Here is a 25,428-nt window from a genome sequence, read left to right on the forward strand (position 1 = left end):
CGCGCGTACGTGTATGAGAGAAATGTGCATCGCTCGGCCCCCGACCTCCCACCGTAACCGGGAACTCCCCGAAATTTTCCTCGCCCTCGCTTCTACCACGTTTTTTTCCATCATGGACGGCCCAAAGAATGTCATGTAGCTGCGTCTCCGGCCCGCCCAGGATGAAAAGCCCATTTTCTGTCATGATTTTTTGTCATAGAAGTAGGAGCCCACCACATCTATGATGATACCGGGTTTTGTCACAATTATCGTCATAGAAGTGTCATATGTATGACAGAAAAAAATTGCGTTCGGCCCAAAATGTCACGGATGTGTCTTTTTTTTTGTAGTGATCGCCTACTTCATGAAGATCTACCGCTAGTGAGGCAAGTCCTTCATGGGCGATGGCCATGGTGGGATAGACAAGGTTGCTTCTTCGTGGACCCTTCGTGGGTGGAGCCCTCCGTGGACTCGCGCAACCGTTACCCTTCGTGGGTTGAAGTCTCCATCAACGTGGATGTATGATAGCACCACCTATCGGAACCACGACAAAAACATCCGTGTGTCCTATTGCGTTTGAATCCTCCAAACCCTTCCCTTTACATTCTTGCAAGTTACATGCTTTACTTTCCGCTGCTCATATACTCTATGCCTGCTTGCTTGAATTGTGTTAAGATTGCTTGACTTGTCCAAAGATGCTAAAATCTACCAAGAACTAAAATTGGGAAAAGGCTAGATTTTTATTTGGTCAAGTAGTCTAATCACCCCCCCTCTAGACATACTTTCGATCCTACACCCTAGTGGAGCATTGTGCCTTCACACTGCTCCAACGAAGACGTACTTCCCCGAAAGGGAAGGAACTTCAGTAACACATCCTCGTCCTCACCGGGTCCACTTGTGGTTATCTCTGCCCTTTACTTTGAGCAAGCTATTGTTGTGTTGTCCCTCTTGCTTGCACTTGTTGTTGTTATTGTTTGCATCATATAGGTTGTTCACATAGTTGCACATCTAGATAACCTATTTGTTGCTTAACCTAATTTGTTAAGAAAAGATAAAAACTGGTAGTTGCCAATTCACCCCCCTCTAGTCAACCATATCCATCCTTTCAATTGGTATCGGAGCCTCGTCTCTTTATTAAGGGTTTCACCACCCGAAGAGTATGGTTGAGACCGATGAGGAAGTGCCCGAGGCCGCGGAGTTGACTTCGATCACTCGAGATGACTTAGATGAAGCTATGGCTTCACATAAGACGTCTATGACGGTCGAAGTCAAGTCCATGCTTAAAAAATTACTTGAGGGGATGAAATCCACTCCCGACCCCTTGGTTTTGGTTAATCCCACGACATCGGAGTCGGAGGCCAATTCCGCCAGGGAAGCGGCTAAAGGTACTCATGTTCCTTCCCCTCATGACAAGAATGGGCCAAGAACCTTTGCCTCGGTTCCCCCTCCCCCGGCCTATGGAGGACCGGTGCCCACAACTCGCATTAAGATTCATGGTCCTCCTCCCAAGCTTGTTAAGGGTGATGTTGCTAATTGGATCTTTTGCATTAAGTCTCATTTGAATAATTGCTCAACTAACCTTTGGAGAATCATTGAGCAAGGCTTCTACCCGCATGATCCAAATAACTTCACCCTAAGAGAAGAAGTGGACAATCAATACAATCACTCCGCATTGTTCATCCTTTAAGAAGCAGTCCCTCCCCAAGACCTAGCACACCTACGACCTTTCAATCGTGCAAAGGATTGTTGGGAGAACATTGTTTCGATGTACAAGGGGAGCTCAAGCATCCAATGATCCAACTTTGAAGTGGTCCTTGATGAGACCGATGAATTTGTGATGCTTGAAGATGAGGATGTGATAATCCCCAACTGCAAGGAATCACCGTAGAAGTTCCCAAAGGTGGAAGTGATAAGTATGGAGTGTCGAACCCACAAGGAGTTAAAGGTAAGATCAATATTCTCTCAAGTCCTATCTGCCATGGATACGACTCTACGTACAACAAACGTTTGCTTCCAACTAGAAACGAGAAATAAAACTACATTGTGGGTATGAAGAGGATAACTTTGCATGATATTGGAGAACTAAAATATAAAAGTAGGTGTTGTTAACATATAGTAAGAATATACTACTATATATTATAAATGGCGAGTGTGGAATAATGATGGGTCGGTGTGCGGAATTCTCCTAGGCAATTGTTAACAAGATCGGTAATCATTATTGCAATTTCATATGAGGGAGACGCATAAGCTAACATACTTTCTCTTCTTGGATCATATGCACTTATGATTGGAACTCTAGCAAGCATCCACAACTACTAAAGATCATTAAGGTAAAACCCAACCATAGCATTAGAGTATCAAGTCCCCTTAATCCCATACGCAACAACCCCCTTACTCGGGTTTAAGCTTCTGTCACTCTAGCAACCCACTATAAGAAAATCATGAACGTATTGCAACACCCTACAGCGGGCATCCCTCACATGTGTGTGGCACCGAAGGCACCATAGGACAGCACCAAAAAAAACATACAACTCAAACCAATCTAGATCATCGATCAACCCAACGACAACGGAAATCTACTCAAAACATCATAGGATGGCAACACATCATTGGATCATAATATGTGGCATAAAGCACCATGTTCCAGTAGGGGATTACAGCGGGGTGCGGGAGAGTGGACCGCGTAAAAGAGATGAGGATGGTGATGATGATGGGGATGGTGATGTTAATGAAGACGATCACCGCGGCGATGGTTCCCCCGATGGCACTCCGGTGCCACCAAGAGAGAGGGGGAGAGGTTCTCCCCCTTGTGCTTCCTCCTCCCTGCCCCCCCCTAGATGGGGAGAGGTTCTCCCTCTGGTAGTTGACCTCCATGGCGCTGATGGACCCCTCCGGGATCCTCCTCCATGCCCTCCGGCGATGATGGCCCCCTCCGGTAGGGTGCCAGAGAGGGCCTAGATTGATTTTTCGTGGCTACATAGGCATGCGGTGGCGGAACTCCTGATCTCACTTCTGTTCTGGGGTTTTCTTCATTTATAGGAGGAGTTGGTGTCGGTTTCACATTAGGGGGCACCACGAGGTGGTCACAAGGTCGACGGGAGCACCCTAGGGGAGGGGGGGCGCCCCCCACCCTTGTGGTGGCCCCGGGACTTGATACGTCTCCAACGTATCTATAATTTTTGATTGTTCCATGCTATTATATTATATGTTTTGGATGTTTAATGGGCTTTAATATGCTCTTTTATATTATTTTTGGGACTAACCTATTAAACGGAGGCCAAGTGTCAGTTTCTGTTTTTTTGCCTATTTTTGAGTTTCGCAGAAATGGAATACCAAATGGAGTCCAAACGGAATGAAACCTTAGCGATGATCTTTCTTGGACCGCAAGCAATCCATAAGACGTGGAGTCGAAGTCCGGAGCTCCACGAGGTGGCCATGAGGCAGGAGGGCGCGCCGAGGGGGGTAGGCGCGCCTGAGGGAGTCCTTGATTAGGGGGTCCTCGGACAGCCAGACTATATACTTTGGCCGGACTGTTGGACTATGAAGATACAAGATTGAAGACTTCTTATCGTGTCCAGGTTGGACTGTCCATTGCATGGAAGGCAAGCTTGGCAATTCAGATATGCACATCTCCTCCCTTGAAACCGACTCTGTGTAACCCTAGACCACTCCGGTGTCTATATAAACCGGATGGTTTAGTCCGTAGGAAAAACAACAAGAATAATCATAGGCTAGCTTCTAGGGTTTAGCCTCTACGATCTCGTGGTAGATCAACTCTTGTAATACTCATATAATCAAGATCAATCAAGCAGGAAGTAGGGTATTACCACCATCAAGAGGGCCTGAACCTGGGTAAACACCGTGTCCCCCGCCTCCTATTACCATCAGCCTTAGACGCACAGTTCGGGACCCCCTACCCGAGATCCGCCGGTTTTGACACCGACATTGGTGCTTTCATTGAGAGTTCCACTGTGCCATGATGATAAGGCTTGATGGCTCGTCTTGTTGTCAAGGAAAACATTACCTCTGGGGGAGCCCTTGCTGTAGGCCAAACTCTCTGACTAGGCGGCTTCATCATGACCGCCCGTTTAGCCGTCGCACCGATGATGACTTCTCGGGTCATCAAAAACAGCCTCCACGTTGGCTCGGGATTCACCGAGCAGATGGATCCAATGGAGCTCTCTTCCTTGAACGAGCTCTTGGATCGCATCGCCGCCTTGGGAGTCGCTACGCACTATGATCGGATCGGGCTTAAACCCGACCAAAGGGAGATTAACTCTCCACCGGTCACCCATCAGATAGCGGTGGTGGAGGATCAATGCAGTGATTCTTCCTCTATTTTGAGGACAAACTATGTCCGAATTACCGAGCTCACTGAGCCGGATACCCGTCTATGGGAGGACATGGCCCAAGCTTCGAACCTAGAATCGGACAGCGGGCCAGAACTATGGGGTAACGTCCCAGAGCCCGAACTGCCAAGCTCGAAAACTCTTCTGCCCCTGGGTCTCAGATCAGGTCAGGGTTTGGACCTAAATCTACCCACCCACCCTCACATAAGTGATCTTCCCCACATTAGATAAGAGCCCCAAGAGACAGTACATCACTATTGGGCCAGATTCCTCCTTGTAATGAGCAAGGTCAAGGACTGTCATGAGGAAGACGCAATTTCATCCTTTTGCAAAAAATGCTCGAACAAGGGAATCCTCAACGCCATAAGTCGCCGTGACATAGTACACTTCGCTGACTTGGCGGCCATAGTACAGAAGTACTGTGCGACGGAAAGCACCAGGAAAACCCAAAAAAATTGGGATCCTCCGGCTCTCACTAAACCCTCCGTCTGAACTAAAAGGGTGTACTCTCATAAGCCACCCGATCCAATTACAAAGAAACCAAAGCCCACTACAGTGCGTGGAACCGTATTGGAGGGATGGCTCAATGGACCATGCAAAATTCACAGTACACCGGATACCATGCCAACACATAGCCCTAGAGCATGTTGGATACTCCGGCAGGTGGCCAAGAGCGGCAAGAATCTCCTCATCCACAATACCACAGAGCACCATCTCGTGGAAAATAACAATACAGTACTGACAGTCCTTAAGACTTTCTCCTCAAATAATAGGCGCAAGCGAGCACTCCGCAGCCTCGCCGAAGTCTGCCACGTTGCAACAATAAATCCATGGAATGATACGGGTCTAAACTTCAATGCCAGTGACGAACCTCAATTCTGAACAGCCCGAGCACCAGCCGCTTTGGTCCTTAGTCCAATTGTGGACGGCTTCCGGCTTACTAAAGTGCTCATGGATGGTGGCATCGAATTAAACCTCATCTACGAGGAGACTCTTAGCAAAATGGAAATAGACAAGAGCCGCATTGAGCAAAGCAGCACAACCTTCAGAGGAATCATCCCTAGTCGGGAGGCACGATGTGCGGGAAAAATCACACTAGATGTGGTATTCGGCACGCGGAGAATTATAGGTCTGAAGAAATCACATTCCAAGTGGCCCCGTTTAGTAGCGGATACCACGCCCTTTTAGGGCGGGAGGCATTCACGATCTTCCAAGCTATACCCCATTACGGGTACATGAAGCTCAAGATGCCCGGGCCCAATGGAATCATCACTCTAGCTAGTGATCCGGACATAACACTATGCGCCGAAAATAAAACCGCCGCACTGGCCCTCGAGGCATTTTCCGAAGCCCTCGCGACTGAAGAACTAACTGCGATGCGCTCCATAGTGGACAGGGACGACGTGATACTCGACAAAAGACCCAAGTACACCTCTTTTAAACCAACGGACGAAATAGTCAAATTCCAGGTCCACCCAATGGACCCTACAAAAACAGCATCCATCGGGGCACAGCTGAACCCCACAACAGACGCCGCACTGCGGGAGTTCTTGCGTGAGAATTGGGACATCTTTGCCTGGCATCCTTCAGACATGCCAGGAATCCCACGCAGGCTGGCCGAGCATAGCCTAAACATTCTAAAGGGATTCAAGCCGGTCAAGCAGAGTCTTCGGTGTTTCTCTGAGACTAAGAGACAAGCCATGTGTCAGCGTTCTCGGAACGGGGGTTGTCGGTGTCAAAACCGGCGGATCTCGGTTAGGGGGTCCCGAACTGTGCGTCTAGGCCGGATGGTAACAGCAGGCAAGGGACATGAAGTTTTACCCAGGTTCGGGCCCTCTCAATGGAGGTAAAACCCTACGTCCTGCTTGATTAATATTGATGATATGGGTAGTACAAGAGTAGATCTACAACGAGATCGGAGAGGCTAAACCCTAAAAGCTAGCCTATGGTATGATTGTTGTTGTGTATGTTGTCCTACGGACTAAAACCCTCCGGTTTATATAGACACCGGAGAGGGTTAGGGTTACACAAAGTCGGTTACAATGGTAGGAGATCTGCATATCCGTATCGCCAATCTTGCCTTCCACGCCAAGGAAAGTCCCTTCCGGACACGGGACGGAGTCTTCAATCTTGTATCTTCATAGTCCAGGAGTACGGCTGAAGGTATAGTCCGGCCATCCGGACACCCCCTAATCCAGGATTCCCTCAGTAGCCCCCGAACCAGGCTTCAATGACGATGAGTCCAGCGCGCAGATTGTCTTCGTCATTGCAAGGCGGGTTCTCCTCCAAATTCCGTGTACTTGTTGAATAAAGTCCGATTTCTTGTAGATGTTGCGCTCCTTGGCTTCTACACCCAATAATGGCCGCTTCCCACGTGTCAAACGAATATGAAAAGTCTATTTAAGGGGACGAGGATTTAGATCCAAACCACATCTTCCCCCCTTCGCGAGTGTTCATCAGAGCGCATCCGACAAAGGTCCATTCCACCATGGCCAGCCGTCGCGACTCCTCCTCTCGCCCTTCCAGCACTCAGCCTGGATATTGGGAGAGATGCTCCATCCCGCATAGCGAGCCAGTGACGCTCCAGACCAAGGATTTCTCCCCCCGGCCTATATGGTCCCGGTTCGAGCCGGCCTTGCCATCTATAATGGCGGAGAGCAAGCGGAGAGTGTCCCTAATCCCTCCAAAGGAGAGCGGGTGTGCCTCGTCCCTTATTTAATAAGGGGGCTCAGATTTCCAATCCATGCATTTCTCCGGGGGCTCCTAGAGTTATATGGCCTCCAGCTACACAATCTCATGCCTGCCTCCGTATTGCATATCGCGGGCTTCATAGCCCTCTTCAAGCTGTTTTTGGGTATCGAGGCTCATTTCGGGCTATGGAAGAGGTTATTCTACCTTGTGCCCCGCTCTAAGGAGGGGTCAATGTATCAAGTGGGCGGGGCCGAAGTGTGGCGCATCGCCGGGACCGGATATCTATCCGGAACCCCAAAGAAGGCGTCCGAAGACTGGCCTCGGAATGGTCTTATATAGAAGACGTCCCGCTGCTGGACCCTGTCCGAATCGGCCTCCCTGAATTCGACAGTGCTCCCTTAAAGAAGCGCCTAAGCTGGCATCCACGGAGCCCTCAGAGGGAAAGTGACAGGGACACCATTTACCTGATGGGCCGAATAAGATTGTTAGCCCATTCCGGACTAACCATGATCGGGGTTATGGCCGAATGCATTATGCGGGGGGTGCAACCGCTTCAGTATAGAAGCCACCCCATGTGGGACTTCAACGGGGAGGACGACGCCACCCGCTACAGCCGTAAGGGGCCGGATTCAGCTGCCGCTCTACTAAAGATCTTGTCCACTTTGTATAAGGGAGAAGAGGAGGAATTTCTCCGCGTCAACGCACAGGGTGGATTCTCTATGCAAAATCCCCCAAGCTGGGTAAGAGGTCGTATTTACTTGCCCATCCATTTTGTATTCCCATTGTTAAATATTCAGTCTGATGACTTCAACGCAGGAACTGCGCCGGGCTGTTAAGGAAATAAGCAGCCCTCCTCCACAACCCGAGGACCCAGGACGGTCCCTCGACCCGGCCTCTCAAGAGGATCCGGAAATATCTGTGGAGCTGATTGATGGAGTGTTCCATCAATTGAGCAAGGACAATGCCTTCGTGGCCATTACGGCCGATTACCCAGGGCTAATCCCGGCCTCCCAGGTAACTGAGATCGAAGCCCCACTACCCCGAATAGGTGCCCGCCCTCTCGTTTTTTCAGTTCCCTGATTGCAACCGAACTTTGTAGGGGAGGTTTTTAAAGCGGAAGGCCGAACCTGCGGCGAAAAGTCAATGAGGGGCTGCAGGGCCCTGTGGGCAAAAAAAAAAGTGCAGTCCAGACCGAGGCGTCAGCGCAAAGGTATGGCGCGCCCCCTATCCCAGGTGTTATACCTTCGAGGCACATTGACACTCATGCTCTCTTCAGGACAAAGAGGCCTCGCCGGACTATATCCAGAGAGGCTGCCAATCGCGCCTCCACCAGCCAGGCTCCAAAGCCTGGTCCGGAGGCGGAGGCGAACGCAAGGCGCACGCCAGACGCTCCTTCGACGGAGGATGTGGACGGGTTGTCTGCCACCAACTCTGAGGTGGAGAGTGCCATGAACCACATGCGTCGCCGGACAATTCTTTGCGATGCTTGTTTCTCCCGAGGGGCGTTAGATGCCTTCAACTCGAGAGATGCGTACCTCCGTGTCGCTCAAAATGGTCTAGCCAGAGCCACGGAGCAATATGTAAAAGACATACGGGTAAGAAAATTTTGGTAATTATATATATATATATATACCAGTAGCCCCCGAGACTTGAAACAGTTAGAATAACTGATTTAAGGATCATTTGTTATGCAGGTTCTTACAGAAAAGAATTCCCTACTGTCCAAGGAGCTGGAAGAGTGCAAAGCCCAACTTGAGGCTGCACTAGCCGCGGCAGGGGAGCCCAAGGAGACCCCCTCTGGTAATATACACTTCGAAGGATAAGTATTTTGCAAAGCACGGCATGGGTGCGAATCTGACAAATGAAATTGCAGATGGGGCCGGATTGAATCTGGAAAGGCAACACCTCCTACGCCAGCTAAAGGCTGGTAGAAGGTGCTGACAAAGGTGAGGCGGGAGAAGAACGATCTCCAAGATGCCAACACCAAGTTGGGCGTCGAGTTGAAAGATGTTCGTGCCTAGCTGTCAGACTCCGTGAAGGAGAATCAACGGCTTCATCGCGGCATATTTAGTAAGTGCTTGAACGAACCTTTGAAAGAAAGTTCGGCAGGGAAGTCGACTAACAGAGCAATGTCTGTAGGTGTTCTAACAGGTCGTCCTGCAAAGGAGATGCCCGGTTCTACGGGTGACCTTCTTCCCGAGCTCTCGCAACTGCTCGATCGAGTTCGGCAGGCGATGCAAGGCGTCACCCAGGCCCTGTGGCCATCCGTCTCCATGCCCGAAGGTCTTGGAGAGCTTGCGGAGAAGCTAAAGGGAGCACGGCGGCGCTTCCGATTGTGGAAGATATCGGCCTGCCGTCAAGGCGCTAGGGAGGACTGGGCCATGGTGAAGATGCGGTACGCAAAGGCTGACCCCAACCACATGGCCGATGTCGGTCCTGTAGGGCCCGATGGGAAGGAGATCCTGGTAAGCTTAGTTTACGGCCAAGTAGAGTTGGCCGCAAAGTATTCCCAGCAGGAATGTAAATTAGACAGCCTGTTAGATGGTATTGAAGAGGAATACGATCAGTCAAAATGACTATGTAATTTAATTGACATTTATAATGCCTTCTAGCCGGATTGTAGATCATTTGTCATGGCCGACCTTTTCGCTTCAGCCTCGGGACCTGACGGTCCGGAGTGTGTCTGAATTCCCATGCGGTTATATAGGAACCGGGGAATGCATGGAGACCAGGAGTAGGGGTCATTAGTGCATTAACAGACAAGTGCCCGACTAGTTATGTTATATTACATGGTTAGTAAGAAACATCTTCCAGGGAGAATAGTTCCGTTAGGGGTTCCTTTCCCTGGGAGGCATGCCCTAAGGTGCATGTCCATGCTGCGAAAAGAAACGCAGGAAAAACATCTGGGGGCGTATAGATAAAAAAAAAGATCATCTTTAGTTCACCGACCGAATATTCCCTTAAGAACGCTAGCTTTCGGCTTCACCCAGTCTGAGGTACACGTCCGGCTGACCCAGTAGTAACAATCGCAGAGGTGCTCCCTTTACCACCTAGCCGAACAATCGGGAACATAGGGGTAAGCACAGGAGCCATGCAACCCAGCTTGGCCAAAACTTAAGTCATATCGATGCATATAATGGTGAATAAAAGGTACATGCGGAAGTGTGACACATGTGTTGGGCATGAAGCCCGTATGAATAAGCTTCTGTTTAAAGAAGCCCCCAGGTTTAATGAGCGCGGATAGCGTGTCACTTTATGAGCCTTTAAAGTCTATAAGAGAGAGAGAGAGAGAAGAGAAATGTAAGACAGAAACTATATAAAAAATGGACAGAGGAAGGAGACGAACAGAGTCCGGTGCGAGGCGTAGAATATTCGGAGACGGGCTGCGTTGCATGGGTTCGGCTCAAGTCGGTTATCCGATGCATCCCGCAGGCGATATGTCCACCAGTCAGGACTGGGTTTTTGGCCCGTACTTCTCTACTTTGGTATCTTCGAGCCTGCTGTTGATAGAATGCGGAACGGGCTTTTGCCACGTCACGCTCCTCCTCCAATGCGTCCAAGCTGTCCTGCCGATCGAGCTCGGCTTCTCTTGCTTCGTACATGTGCACTCGAGGTGAGTCATGAATTATGTCGCAAGGCAAAACTGCCTCTGCGCCGTACAACATAAAGAATGGTGTGTATCCGGTGGTGCGATTCCACGTGGTCCGCAGCCCCCAGAGTATGGAGTCGAGCTCCTCTACCCAGTGCGTGTTAGATTCCTTGAGGGACCGCACTAATCTGGATTTGATGCCGCTGATGATAAGACCATTTGCACATTCGACCTGGCCGTTAGTTTGTGGGTGATAGACGGAAGCATAATCGAGTTTGATGCCCATGTTTTTGCACCAGAGTTTTACCTCGCCGGGCGTGAAGTTCGTGTCGTTATCAGTGATGATGCTGTGGGGGACGTCGTAACGGTGTACAACCCCGGATATAAAGTCTATCACCGGTCCGGATTCAGCCGTCTTAACAGGCTTGGCTTCTATCCATTTGGTGAACTTATCCACCATGACCAGTAAGTATTTTTGCCTGTGGGTTCCGCCTTTAAGGGGTCCAACCATGTCAAGCCCCCAGACCGCGAAGGGCCAAGTAATGGGGATAGTTTAGGGGGCGGTGGGTGGCATATGGCTTTGGTTTGCAAAAAGCTAGCAACCGGTGCATCGTTGGACCAAGTCCTGAGCGTCTGCCCGGGTCGTCGGCCAATAAAAGCCTGTACGGAAGGCCTTGCTTACAAGGGACCGAGCTGCAGCGTGATGACCGCCGAGTCCGGCATGTATTTCAGCTAGGAGGTTCCGCCCCTCCTCTTCGGAGATGCACTTTTGAAGGACTCCGGTAGTGCTTTTCTTACAAAGCTCTCCTTCGTGGACTCTGTAGGCTTTGGATCGCCGCACTATGCAGCGTGCCTCATTTTGGTCCTCGGGGAGTTCCTGCCTAGTAAGGTAGGCGAGGAATGGTTCTGTCCATGGGGCGATGACGGCCATTATTATGTGGGCTGAAGGTGTTATTTCATTGGCAGAGCCTCCGATTGTGTCAGAATGTTCGGTGCCGGGCAGTGCGGTTGGGTCCGGGCTGTTACTGTTCGGCTCCCCTTCCCATACTACGGATGGCTTGAACAGCCTTTCCAAGAAGATGTTGGGGGGGACTACATCGCGTTTTGCGCCGATGGGTGCCAGGACATCTGCAGCCTGATTATTTTCCCGGGCTACATGGTGAAATTCAAGCCCCTCGAACCGAGCTGACATTTTTAGGACGTCATTGCGGTAAGCTGCCATTTTTGGATCCTTGGCATCAAAGTCTCCATTTATTTGGGATATTGCGAGGTTCGAGTCCCCGCGCACCTCTAGGCGTTGAATGCCCATGGATACTGCCATCCGGAGACCATGTAAAAGGGCCTCATATTCAGCTGCATTGTTGGAGTCCGTGTACATAATCTGGAGTACGTATTGAACTGTGTCTCCTGTGGGGGACGTCAAAACGACGCCAGCCCCCAGTCCGGCCAACATCTTGGAGCCGTCGAAATGCATGATCCAATTTGAATATGTGTCATACTCTTTAGGGAGTTCGGCCTCCGTCCATTCTGCGACGAAGTCGGCCAAGACTTGCGACTTGATGGCTCGCCGTGGCTTATAAGTTATGTCGAACGGGAGGAGCTCAATGGCCCATTTTGCAATCTGGCCCGTTGCGTCACGGTTTTTTATAATATCGTTAAGTGGTACTTCTGAGGCTACTGTTATTCAACACTCTTGAAAGTAGTGGCGTAGCTTCCGGGACGCCATGAATACTGCATACGCAATCTTTTGATAATGTGGGTACCGTGATTTGCAGGGAGTGAGGACAGTGGACACATAATAGACCGGCTTTTGAAGGGGGAATTTGTGTCCGTCCGCTTCTCGCTCGACGACGAGCACTGCGCTTACAACCTGATGTGTTGCTGCAATGTATAATAGCATTGGTTCGCCAATGTTTGGCACGGCCAGGACTGGGTTTGTTGCCAATATGGCTTTTATTTCGTCGAGTCCGGCCGTGGCTGCATCCGTCCATTTGAAGTGTTTGATGCGCCGAAGGAGGCGGTAAAGGGGTAGGGCCTTTTCTCCCAAGCGGGAGATAAAGCGGCTTTGAGCCGCCACGCATCCGGTTAACTTTTGTATTTGTTTGATGTCCTTTGGGATATCCAGCTGCGACAGAGCTCGGATCTTGGCTGGATTTGCTTCAATTCCTCTACCGGATACAATGAAGCCCAAGAGCTTTCCGGCTGGAACGCCGAAAATGCATTTTTCCGGGTTGAGCTTGATGTCGTATGTTCGGAGGTTATCAAATGTGAGCCTCAAGTCATCTACTAGAGATTCAACATGTCTTGTTTTGACGACCACATCATCTACATATGCCTCCACTGTTTTGCTGATCTGGCTTGCCAGACATGTCTGAATCATGCACTGATATGTTGCGCCAGCGTTTTTGAGCCCGAAGGGCATCGTGTTGAAGCAGAATGGGCCGTATGGTGTGATAAATGCCGTTGCGGCTTGGTCTGGTTCTGCCATCTTGATTTGATGGTAGCCGGAATATGCGTCGAGGAAACACAACGAATCGTGTCCTGCGGTAGCGTCGATAATTTGATCGATGCGGGGGAGGGGGAAGGGATCCTTTGGGCAAGCCTTGTTAAGGTCTTTAAAATCAACACACAGGCGCCAGGATTTGTCCTTCTTTGGTACCATCACCAGGTTTGCCGGCCAGTCCGGATGTTTTATAACTCTGATGAATCCGGCCTCCAATAGCTTTGCTAGCTCCTCTCCCATGGCCTATCTCTTAGGTTCGGAAAAACGCCGAAGAGCCTGTTTGACAGGTTTGAATCCTGTTTGGATATTTAAGCTGTGCTCAGCCAGCCTGCGTGGGATTCCTGGCATTTCTGAAGGGTGCCAGGCGAAAATGTCCCAGTTCTCTCGTAGGAACTCTCGCAGTGCGGCGTCTACATCAGGGTTTAACTGTGCCCCGATGGAAGCTGTTTTATTGGGGTCCGTTGGATGGACTTGGAATTTGACTATTTCGTCTGCCGGTTTAAAGGAGGTGGACTTGGATCTTTTTTCTAGTACCACATCGTCCCTATTCACCGTAGAGCGTAGCACAGTCAGTTCCTCAGCCGCTAGGGGTTTGGATAGTGCATCAAGGGCCAGTGCGGCTATCTTGTTTTCGGCGTGGAGTGCAACGTCCAGATCACCAGCGAGAGTGATGATCCCGTTAGGCCCGGGCATCTTGAGCTTCATGTACACGTAATGGGGTATTTCTTGGAAGATTGTAAACGCTTCCCGCCCTAGCAGAGCATGATAACCGCTGTTGAACGGAGCCACATGGAACGTGACTTCTTCGGACCTGTAATTATCTGGCATGCCGAACACCACATCTAGTGTGATTTTTCCTGTACAGCGCGCTTCCTGACTGGGGATTATTCCTCTAAAGGTTGTGCTGCTTCGCTCAATGCAGTTCCAGTCTATTTCCGTTTTTTGAAGGGTTTCCTCATAAATAAGGTTCAATCCGCTGCCGCCATCCATGAGTACCTTGGTAAGACGAAAGCCATCCACTATTGGACTGAGGACCAATGCGGTTGGTGCTCGGGCTGTTCGGAATTTAGGTTCATCACTGGCGTTAAAGGTAATAGCTGTGTCACTCCATGGGTTTATTGTTGCTACTTGGTAGAGTTTGGCAAGGCTGCGGAGTGTCCTTTTTCGCATATTATTTGATGCGAAGGTCTCGAAGACTGTTATACCATATTGGTGTCTCTGGGGTGGCTTTCTGTGGCCTCCGGAATTAGGAGATTTTCGCCAATTTGGGCCACCTGCCGGAGTATCCAACATGCTCTGAGGATGTGAGTTGGTGTGGCGTCCTCTATACTGTGATTTTTACAGGGTCCGTTAAGCCATCCTTCCAGTACGGTTCCATGCCCTGTAGAGGGTTTTTGCTTTTTAGTGCTTGACCCGGGTGTCTGGTGATGATGCACCCTTTTATTTCAGACTGGGTTTGTATTCAGGGCCGGATTGTCCCAAAATTTTATTTCGGTTTTCCAGGCGCTTTCCATCCCACAGTACTTTCGTACAATGGATGCCAAGTAAGCAAAGCGTGTAATATCACGGCGACTTATGGCGTTGAGTATTCCCTTGTCCGTGCAATTATTGCAGAAGATTGAGATTGCGTCTTCCTTGCGGCAGTCCCTTAGCCTGTTCTTAACCAGGAGGAATCTGGCCCAGTAATGATGTACTGTTTCATCGGGTTCTTGCCTGATTTTGTATAGATCGCTTATGGGGGGTGGGTGGGTGGAATTAAATCCGAAGCCTCACCCCATCTGAGGCTCAGAGGCTGAGGAATTTCTGAACTCGAAAATTTGGATTCCTTGATGTTGTCCAATGAATCTAGCCGGTCGCCTGACTCTAAGTTCAGGTCTTGAGTGATATCCTCCCCTCTGCGGGTATCCGGCTTGGAGGGATCAGGAATCCGGACGTAGCGAGTCCTTAAGATATATGAAGGGTCACCGCACTATCCCTCTACCACGGCCACGTGATGGGTGACTTGGGGAGAGTTAATCTCTCTCAGATCGGGTTTAGGCCCAATCTGGTCGTAATCCATAGCGACTCCCAGGGCGGCGAAGCGATCCAAGAGCTCGTTTATGGAGGAGAGCTCCATTGGATCTAACTGCTCGGCGAGTTCCGAGCTGACATGAAGATTGTTTTCGATGGCTCGAGAGGTCATCGTCGGCGCAGAAGCTGAAGAGGCGGTCAGAAGAAAACCACCTAGCCAGAGGGTTTGGCCGACAGCCAAAGCTCCCTTAGCAACGGTGCCGTCTTTAAAGACAGGGCGAGGCATCCTTCCTGATGGCGACGACACAGAGGAACTCTCAATGAAAGCACCAATGTCGGTGTCAAAACCGGCGGATCTCGGGTAGGGGGTCCCGAACTGTGCGTCTAGGCCAGATGGTAACAGGAGGCAAGGGACACGAAGTTTTACCCAGGTTCGGGCCCTCTCGATGGAGGTAAAACCCTAAGTCCTGCTTGATTAATATTGATGATATGGGTAGTACAAGAGTAGATCTACCACGAGATCGGAGAGGCTAAACCCTAGAAGCTAGCCTATGGTATGATTGTTGTTGTGTATGTTGTCCTACGGACTAAAACCCTCTGGTTTATATAGACACCGGAGAGGGTTAGGGTTACACAAAGTCGGTTACAATGGTAGGAGATCTGGATATCCTTATCGCCAAGCTTGCCTTCCACGCCAAGGAAAGTCCCTTCCGGACACGGGACGAAGTCTTCAATCTTGTATCTTCATAGTCCAGGAGTCCGGCTAAAGGTATAGTCCCGCCATCCGGACAGCCCCTAATCCAGGACTCCCTCAGGGGTCCTCAAAATTGCCTGCCTGCGGCCTGCGGCGTGGCTCAAGTGAGGGCCTAGCGTGGCCCATCTTCATCAGCCCAAGCTCAAGACCCTCGCGAGGGGCCAAGCATCACAGGGCAAACGACAGGAAGCTTCCTCAGAGTCAGCCACATCACGCAGGCTCGCGAGGAGGCGGAGAGATCAAGGCAGGGGTACCTCACGAGGAGCCTGTGACGCAAGCCATGACGATCGAGACCAGGCGGTCGCCGGCCTGTGCAGCGTCCTTGTTTCCCCATTGGTGCAAAGGGGGAAAGCACAGGCCAAGGCATCAGCAAAGGTTGCCATTCCACTGCAACGAGACCAAGACCAGCAGAGCGGCAGGACGGAGGTCACCGTGGAGCCCAAGACGGCATCATCACTAGTACTTTTGGCAGCCGAAGACCACCTTTGGCCAGGATAACTTGTAGTAGATGTTCCCCTTCAAAATGGCCAATTGTTGGCGCCCTTCCCACTCATTATTCGGGGAGAGGCCCAGGGCCTCTATAAATAGAGCTAGCCACCATAGAGGAAGGGGGGACCGAAGAGCAGAGACATCTAGAGATCTGATAGAGCCCTTGCGGAGAGATAGAGAGGCGACTGAACTCACCCAAGCAGTTCATCGCACCAGCTCAAGAACACCTCTTGCGAGGCTGTTCTTCCCTTGTACTATTCATCATCAGCCCCTGAGGAAATCCACCAGAACACACACTGGAGTAGGGTATTACACCACAACGGTGGTCCGAACCAGTATAAACCTCGTGTCCCTTGTGTTGTTTGTTGTTTCCAGCTTAGATCACGCGAGGAGATTGGACGTAGATCGGTAGGGGAGAGATCTTCGTGCGCACCCCAGTGTTCGAACATCAAGGGTTTGCTGGAACCCAAAATCCGACATTTGGCGCGCCAGGTAGGGGGTGCGCTGGAATTCTCCCTCCTGACGACCCGCTCTCCCCCAACATCGCATGCCGCCCTCATGGCGGACAACGCGCCGCCCGCTCCAGCAGCGGATGCCAGCACTGGGGCCAGGGGGCTCCAGGCCTTGGCCCCCACCCTGCGACAGGTGCAGTGGCCGCACAAGTTCAAGGCCGAGAAGCCGCTGCACTACAACGGTGCGACAGACCCGATGATTTTCCTGCAGGCGTACGAGGAGGCCGTCCTCAGAGCCGGGGGCGACGACCGGGTGATGGCCAACTGGTTACCCATGGCCCTCACCGGCGTCTCGCGCGCGTGGCTCCTCCACCTGCCGACGGCTTCTGTCACCTCCTGGGAGGAGCTGCGCGACCTCTTCCTCGCCCGTTTCGCCGGACCAGCGCTGCCCGTCGTCGCAGCTCTCCTGGCTGGCTCCCAGGCACCACCCTCGAGCCATCACGTCAAGCCGTTCACCCGCCGAATCATCACCGCCTCCAAGCACCGAGAAGCCCCCCGGGCTGGGTGGCGCCCGAGGCCGATCTAATCTTCGACTTGGAGGACCACTCCTTCAACCCCATCGGTTCGGGCGCGCTCCCGATGCTGTGCACCCCCACCATCTGCCAAGTGGCCGTCACCAGGACCCTCGTCGACGGTGGTGCCGGCCTCAACATGTTCTCGGTGGAGGCCTTCAGCCTCCTCCACGTGCCGCTGGAGCGGCTCCAACAAGCAGGCCTTTCTCGGGCGTCGGAGCTGGTTCCACCGCCTCCTTGGGACAGATCCGCCTTCCAGTGACCTTCAACACCTACGACAACTTATGCATGGAGCTGATCGACTTCGACATCGCCCCCATTGGCCTTCCCTACAACGCCATCCTCGGCTATCCAGCCTTGGCTCGGTTCATGGTAGCAACTCACCCGGTGTACAACCTCATGAAGATGCCTGGGAGCAGCGGCGTCCTCACCGTGTCAGGAGACACAAGGGATGCGCTGTAGGTGCTCCAGCTTGTTTTCAGGGCGGCTGCGGTGGCACAGCCCACTAGCACCGACGACCTTGAGCCCAAGGGGGCTGCACCAGCTAAAAAGAAGCAGCTATTCACCCAAGACAAGGCGGAAACCAAGCAGGTACCAGTCGATGAGGACGGGTCCACTGGCGCCACCTTCACCATAGGGGCCAACCTCGAGCCCGAGCAGGAGGAGGCCCTGGTGAGGTTCCTGTGTGCGAACAAGAAGGTGTTCGCGTGGGAACCTGATCAGTTAGCAGGGGTCCCAAAGAAAGCGATTGAGCATCACCTCAATGTGTGCCCCAATGTGCGCCCCGTGAAGCAGAAGGCGAGGCGGCAGTCCACTGAGAAACAGGCTTTAATCGTTCAAGAGACCCGGAAGCTAGAGGCGGCAGGAGTTATCCGCGAGGTCCGCTACCCTGATTGGCTGGCTAATCCGGTCGTTGTGCCAAAAAAGGGAGGAAAGGAGCGCATGTGTGTCGACTTCACCAACCTCAACAAGGCATGCCCGCAGGATCCATTTCTGCTCCCCCGCATTGACCAGATAGTCGACTCCACCGCAGTGTGTGACCTATTGTGCTTCCTAGATGCCTTCTCGGGCTATCACCAGATCAAGATGGCGGTAGAAGACGTGGAGAAGATGGCTTTCCTGACCCTGTGTGGAGTGTACTGCTATACGTGCATGCCATTTCGATTGCGCAATGCAGGCACGACCTTTCAGCGGCTGATGCACATCTCCTTAGGCCGGCAGCTCAGGACGAACACTGAAGCTTACGTCGATGACATTGTGGTGAAGTCTCGTGAGGCAAGAACCCTGATACAGGACCTGGAAGAAACCTTTGCGAGCCTCAACGAAGTGGACCTACGGCTCAACCCGGAGAAGTGCGAGTTTGGAGTCCCCTCGAGCAAGCTCCTGGGTTTCCTCGTGTCCCATAGGGGCATCGAGGCCAACCCGAAGAAGGTCAAAGCAGTCGAAGACATGAGCCCGCCAAGGACCCTCAGAGAAATGCAGAAGCTCACCAGGCGTGTAACTGCGCTGGGGCGCTTCATCTCCAAGCTGGGGGAACGAGTGCTGCCCTTCTTCAAGCTAATGAAGAAAAAGGGCCCCTTCGAATGGACTGAAGAGGCTGACAAGGCATTCCAAGACCTCAAGACGTACCTTACCAGCCCACCAGTGATGGTAGCTCCGCGTCCTCGGGAGCCCCTAGTGCTCTACCTTGCGGCCACCCCCTACTCCGCTAGCGCAGCCCTGGTGGCGGTCAGGGAGGAGTGTTGTGCCAAGGCCGCATCGACCATTCGAACTGAAGCAAAGCAGAGCCGGGAGAGCCTCGCGAAGGCCGCAACCACAGCCGGAAAGGAACAGCCGCAGCAGGAGAATGCACCCGAAACAGGAGCGACCAAGCACCGGGGGCTCTGTCATCTCAAGAGACGCCTCGACCTCTGGAGGACGCAAGCTGCGCCAGCACCCTCTACCTGGTCGAGCATCACGTGTACTTCGTCAGCACGGTGCTACGGGACGCAAGGGCACGGTACCCCATGCCTCAAAAACTCCTCCTCGCGCTACTAGTGGCCTCACGCAAGCTGCGCCACTACTTCCAAGGCCATCCCTTCAAAGTCGTCTTAGCATACCCCTTGGAAAGAGTACTCAGGAGCCCCAACTCAGCTGGGAGGGTCGCTGAATGGAACATTGAACTACATGCATTTCAGCTAGAATTCAGTACGACCAGAGTCATCATGGGAGCCGCACTTGCGGATTTCATGGCAGAATGGGCAGAAGCGCCGGGTCTCAAGGCAGGCGAAGACCGATCACTTTCCCCGGGAAGTGAAGCACCAGACGGCTGGGTCATGTACTTCGATGGGGCGTTCTCCCGACACGGTGCGGGAGCTGGCGCGGTGCTCGTATCCCCTACCCAGGACAAACTCTACTACGCCGTACAACTCTGCATCCAGCACAGAGAAATGGTCTCCAACAACATAGCGGAATACGAAGGCCTAATAGCAGGCTTGAAGGCCGCAATAGCCTTAGGGGTAAAGCACCTCATCATCAAGGGCGATTCGCAGCTCCTCATCAACTTCTCCAACAAGATATACGACCCAAAGGACGAGCACATGGAAGCCTACCTCACTGAGGTTCGCAAGATGGAGAAACAGTTCTGGGGGCTGGAGTAGCAACACGTGCCACGCGGCACCAATCAGGAAGCTGATGACATTGCCAAGAGGGCATCTCGGCGGCTGCCTCAGGAGCCTGGCGTCTTTGAGGAGCGGCTCTTCAAACCCTCGGCGGTGCCGTCACTGTCGAGCATGGCGCAACCAAGGGAGGAGCTCCCTCAGCCGCCTGCCTCAGGAGCCCCGCTCTGCGGCCCGGCCTCAGGGGCACGCCTGCTCCTGGCGTTAGAGCCTCAGGAAGGGTGTCAGATCCCGGAGCTCAAGAACTACCTGATGCAAGGGACTCTGCCGGAGAACGAGGAGGAAGTGGAGCGTGTGGCGCGGCAGGCCACAGCTTATTGCATCAGGGATGGAGAGCTCTATAGGAAGCGACCAAATGACGTGTCCCTACGTTGCATCTCCTGAGAGCAAGGGAAGGAGCTACCGGCGGACATACACGGCGGAGACTGCGGGCACCACTCGTCGTCATGAACCCTCGTCGGCAAGGCGTTCCGTAGTGGATTCTACTGGCCCACGGTGCTCATCGACGCCATTGAGCTGGTGAATGCTTGCGAGGCCTACTAGTTTCACGCTAAGCAGATCCATCAGCCTGCGGGGCGTCTACAGACTACACCCATCTCATGGCCGTTCGCAGTTTGGGGGCTGGACATTCTAGGCCCGTTTCCTCGGGTGCTAGGGGGCTATCGCTACCTCTACGTCGCTGTGGACAAGTTCACCAAGTGGGCTGAGGTGGAAGCCATCTGCACAATCCTGGCAGGCTCCGCGGTCAAGTTCATCAAGGGCCTCGTGAGCCGATTTGGGGTGCCCAACCGCATCATCACCGACAACGGTTCGCAATTCACTAGTAATCTCTTCAAAACATACTGTGCTAACCTTGGAACGCAGATATGCTACGCTTCGGTAGCACACCCCTGGAGCAACGGCCAGGCCGAGCGAGACAACGCGGAGGTCCTGAGGGGCCTCAAAGCCAGGACCTTTAAGAAGAAGCTGGAGGCCTGTGGCAGGGGCTGGTACGATGAGATCCAGTCCATGTTGTGGCCAATCCACACAACTGCGACCAAGCCGAATGGCGAGACCCCGTTCTTCCTTGTCTACGGAGCAGAGGCTGTTCTCCTTCACGAGGTCATGCGTCGCTCCGCACGGGTCCTGGCGTTCGACGAGACGCAACAGGACGCCATGCGAGGGATGGATCTCGTGCTGGGGGAGGAACGCCGCCGAGAAGCCGCGCTGTGAGCGGCAAGGTATCAACAGGCGCTGCGACGATACCACTGCCACAACATCCGCCTGAGAACTCTTGAGGTAGGGGATCTCGTACTCAGATGGGTTCTCTCCAGGGAGGGGCTGCACAATCTCTCTCGCATGTGGGAGGGCCCATTCAAGGTTGTTCATGTCTCCAGGCCTGGCTCCGCGCGCTTGGAGACCACGGAGGGGGTACCCATCCAGAACGCGTGGAACATTCAACATCTCTAGAGTTTCTATCCCTGAGCGAGGCCTAGCACCTAGGAAAGGCTCGGTGCCTGTGAAGAAGGCAAATGCCTGTGAAGCTGCCGTGTTTTGGGAAAGGCCCGGTGCCTGTGAAGAAGGCAAATGCCTGTGAAGCTGCCGTGTTTTGAGAAAGGCACGGTGCCTGTGAAGAAGGCAAATGCCTGTGAAGCTGCCGTGCTTTGGGAAAGGCCCGGTGCCTGTGAAGAAGGCAAATGCCTGTGAAGCTGCCGTGTTTTGGGAAAGGCCCGGTGCCTGTGAAGAAGGCAAATGCCTGTGAAGCTGCCGTGTTGTGAGAAAGGCACGGTGCCTGTGAAGAAGGCAAATGCCTGTGAAGCTGCCGTGTTTTGGGAAAGGCCCGGTGCCTGTGAAGAAGGCAAATGCCTGTGAAGCTGCCGTGTTTTGGGAAAGGCCCGGTGCCTGTGAAGAAGGCAAATGCCTGTGAAGCTGCCACATTTTGGAAAAGGCCCGGTGCCTGTGAAGAAGGCCAATGCCTATGAAGCTCGCCGCCCGTGACACTCTCACGTAATAATGAGTGGGGCTGTACATGCCCCGAAGTCTCTGGAGTGCTGCCCTCGGGCCTCGGGGGCTCCCACCCACGCCCAGTGGCAGCACTTAGCTCCGCGCTGGTGAGAAGATGTCGAAGACTAGAATAGGTGCCGGACGCGGCTTTTTCATTTGCTTTCTGCAGTTGGCTTCTTTATTCCCGTTTGAAGTTTTATTGAAGCTGTTGACGTTCCTGGCTTGTGACTCTTTGTCTTTTTCACTCGCTTTCCTCGTTTTCTCTCACACAAGTATCGCGAGGGAGGTTCGTGGGCGCCCTCGCGAGTGTTTTCTGTCCCGATCGTTTGGAGCTTTCCTATCCGAGTCCTCTGTGGGAGCACCCCTCCCAGTCAGTGCCTCACGGGCATCGCGACACGAGCGCAGGACCTGGGCCGATCACCCCCACAACCAAGACCGAAAGTTACCCCTCCTACTGATCCCTGCAGGGCACAAAGCCCACGGCGAGGCCATGGCCTCCGGAGGCGAGGACCGCGTCAAGCCCCACCGAGCTAAAAAAATTCCTGCACATGGGTGCACGGCGCAGAAACACAGCGCAGAAATAGCAGAAGCAGCGCGACGGTTAACAGCAGCAGTTCTAACACGCCCCCGCGGGGCCCTATACTACCTTCTATTTTTGCGCAGGAAAAGAAGGAAAACAAAATGGGCACGTTCGTCCTGCACCAACCCACAGCGAAGGTTCGAGCTGCTCCTGGGGCTCAGGCGGATCCTTCCTCTCGCTTCGCCGGGGCACGACGGCGGGCTGACCCGCAACCTTCACCCAGGCGGGCGCGACGGCACGGGGGCTGGTTGTGGCCACCGCTGGAGGAGCTGCTGCCTGAGAGGGAGTCACCAAAGCTCAGCGAACCCCGAGCACCGCCGCCTGTATGCCTCTCACCGTCTTCATCATGGTCAATACCGGGGCTGGGCAGGCGGCCGCGGTCGTCGTCTTCAGGGCAGCACCCAGCACAGCGACCGCCTTCCCCGAACACCCTCACGTAGAGGGTGGCGTCGCCATCGAACTTGAAGTGCAGGGTGCACCACCGGCCCAGGCCGCGCGCGTGGGTAAATGTTTGCCAGCCGCGGGTCAGGGCCCCATTTCCAGAAACGGAGACCTCCAGCGAAGCCCAGGAGGCCCTGCTGCAGCAGCCATCTGCCTGGAGCCAAAAGCCGCACCGCGCGCTGGCCGGCAGATCACCTACGAAGAAACGGGGGAGCTGGAGCCGGGTGCTGGTTGGGTCCGCTGACCACACGACGAACTCTGGCAGCACCTCCGCGGAGCGAAAGCGTGGCCTAGGGGGGCGCGCAGCCATGTCATGCCCCCCATCGGCGGCCGGGCGCTCACCACCACGCAGGGAACCGCCTCCATGGTCGCGGGAGGCCACTACGGGGACCGTGGAATACTTGCGAGGGCGGCCTCGGCCGCGCTTGGTCGGGGGGAGTAAGGCCCTGCCTGGCGGGCCTTTCCTTTCTCCGCGGCGAGAACCTCTTTGGAGCCATGGGAACGGTGAGTAGCCAAGAAGAAGAAAAGGAGCAGCAAGAAGGGATGGGCTGAAGGGGCTCACGCAGCCCCGCACTTATAGCCGGAGGAGGCTAACCGCCGAGCACCACGATCGCAGGTAATCATGACCGGTTTCTCTGCATGCAGGGACTTGTCAAGTCGTGCGGTCACCGAGGCATCATGGGGAAGCGCATACGCCCACGACCAATCAATCTCCATGCGGCGCCTAAGGCCGCAGGCTATTGGGGCCCGCCGCGCTTCGCGCTTGCCTCTTCGCTTCCCTGCTAGGCCAAGCCCGGGCGTGCCTTGGGCCCGGGGGCTACTGTCGGCGTTCTAGGAATAGGGGTCCTCAGACTTGCCTGCCTGCGGCCTGCGGCATGGCTGAAATGAGGGCCCAGCGCGGTCCATCTTCATCAGCTCAAGCTCAAGACCCTCACGAGGGGCCAATCCTCGCGGGGCAGACGACAGGAAGCTTCCTCAGAGGCAGCCACATCAGGCAGGCTCTTGAGGAGGCGAAGAGATCAAGGAAGGGGTACCTCACGAGGAGCCCGTGACGCAAGCCATGACGATCGAGACCAGGTGGGCGCCAGGCGGGCGCCGGCCTGCGCAGCGTCCTTGTTTCCCCTTTGGTGCAAAGGGGGCAAGCACAGGCCAAGGCATCGGGCAAAGGTTGCCATTCCAGTGCAACGAGACCAAGACCAGCAGAGCGGCAGGACAGAGGTCACTGTGGAGCCCAAGATGGCGTCATCACCAGTACTTTTGGTAGCCGAAGACCACCTTTGGTCAGGATAACTTGTACTAGATGTTCCCCTTCAAAATGGCCAATTGTTGGCGCCTTCCCGCTCATTATTTGGGGAGAGGCCCAGGGCCTCTATAAATAGAGCTAGCCACCACAGAGGAAGGGGGACTGAAGAGCAGAGACATCTAGAGATCTGATAGAGCCCTAGCAGAGAGAGAGAGAGGCGACTGAATTCACCCAAGCAGTTCATCGCACCAGCTCAGGAACACCTCTCGTGAGGCTGTTCTTTCCTTGTACTATTCATCATCAGCCCCTGAGGCAAGCCACCACACCACACACTGGAGTAGGGTATTACACCAACACGGCGGCCCAATCCAGTATAAACCTCGTGTCCCTTGTGTTGTTTGTTTTTTCCAGCTTAGATCACGCGAGGAGATTGGACGTAGATCAGTAGGGGAGAGATCTCCGCGCGCACCCCAGTGTTCGAACCTCAAGGGTTTGCCGGAACCCAAAATCCGACACCATGGGAGAAGAGCTAACCAAGTTACTCAAGGCCAGATTCATTAGAGAAATAAAACATCCGGACTGGCTAGCAAACCTGGTGATGGTACCAAAGAAGGACAAATCCTAGTGCCTATGTGTCGATTTCAAGGACCTTAACAAGGCTTGCCCCAAGGATCCCTTCCCCCTCCCCCGCATCGATCAAATTATCGATGCTACCGCAGGACACGACTCATTCTGTTTCCTCGACGCATATTCCGGATACCATCAAATTTAGATGGCGGAGTCCGATCAAGCCGCAACGGCATTCATCACTCCATACGGCCCCTTCTGTTTTAACACCATGCCTTTTGGGCTCAAAAACGCCGGTGCAACCTATCAACGCATGATTCGGACGTGCCTGGAAACACAAATTGGCAAAACAGTGGAGGCATACGTAGACGATGTGGTCATTAAAACCAGACACGTCGAATCCTTAATAGACAACTTGAGGCTTATGTTCGACAGTCTCCGAACATATGACATCAAGCTCAATCCGGAAAAATGCGTTTTCGGCGTGCCCACCGAAAAGCTCTTGGGCTTCATTATTTCCAATAGAGGAATTGAAGCAAATCCGGCTAAAATCCGAGCTCTATCACGGT

The sequence above is a fragment of the Triticum urartu genome, chromosome 3A (assembly GCF_056163025.1).
Source record: "Triticum urartu cultivar PI428250 chromosome 3A, HENAU_Tu73, whole genome shotgun sequence".
Lineage (NCBI taxonomy): Eukaryota > Viridiplantae > Streptophyta > Magnoliopsida > Poales > Poaceae > Triticum > Triticum urartu.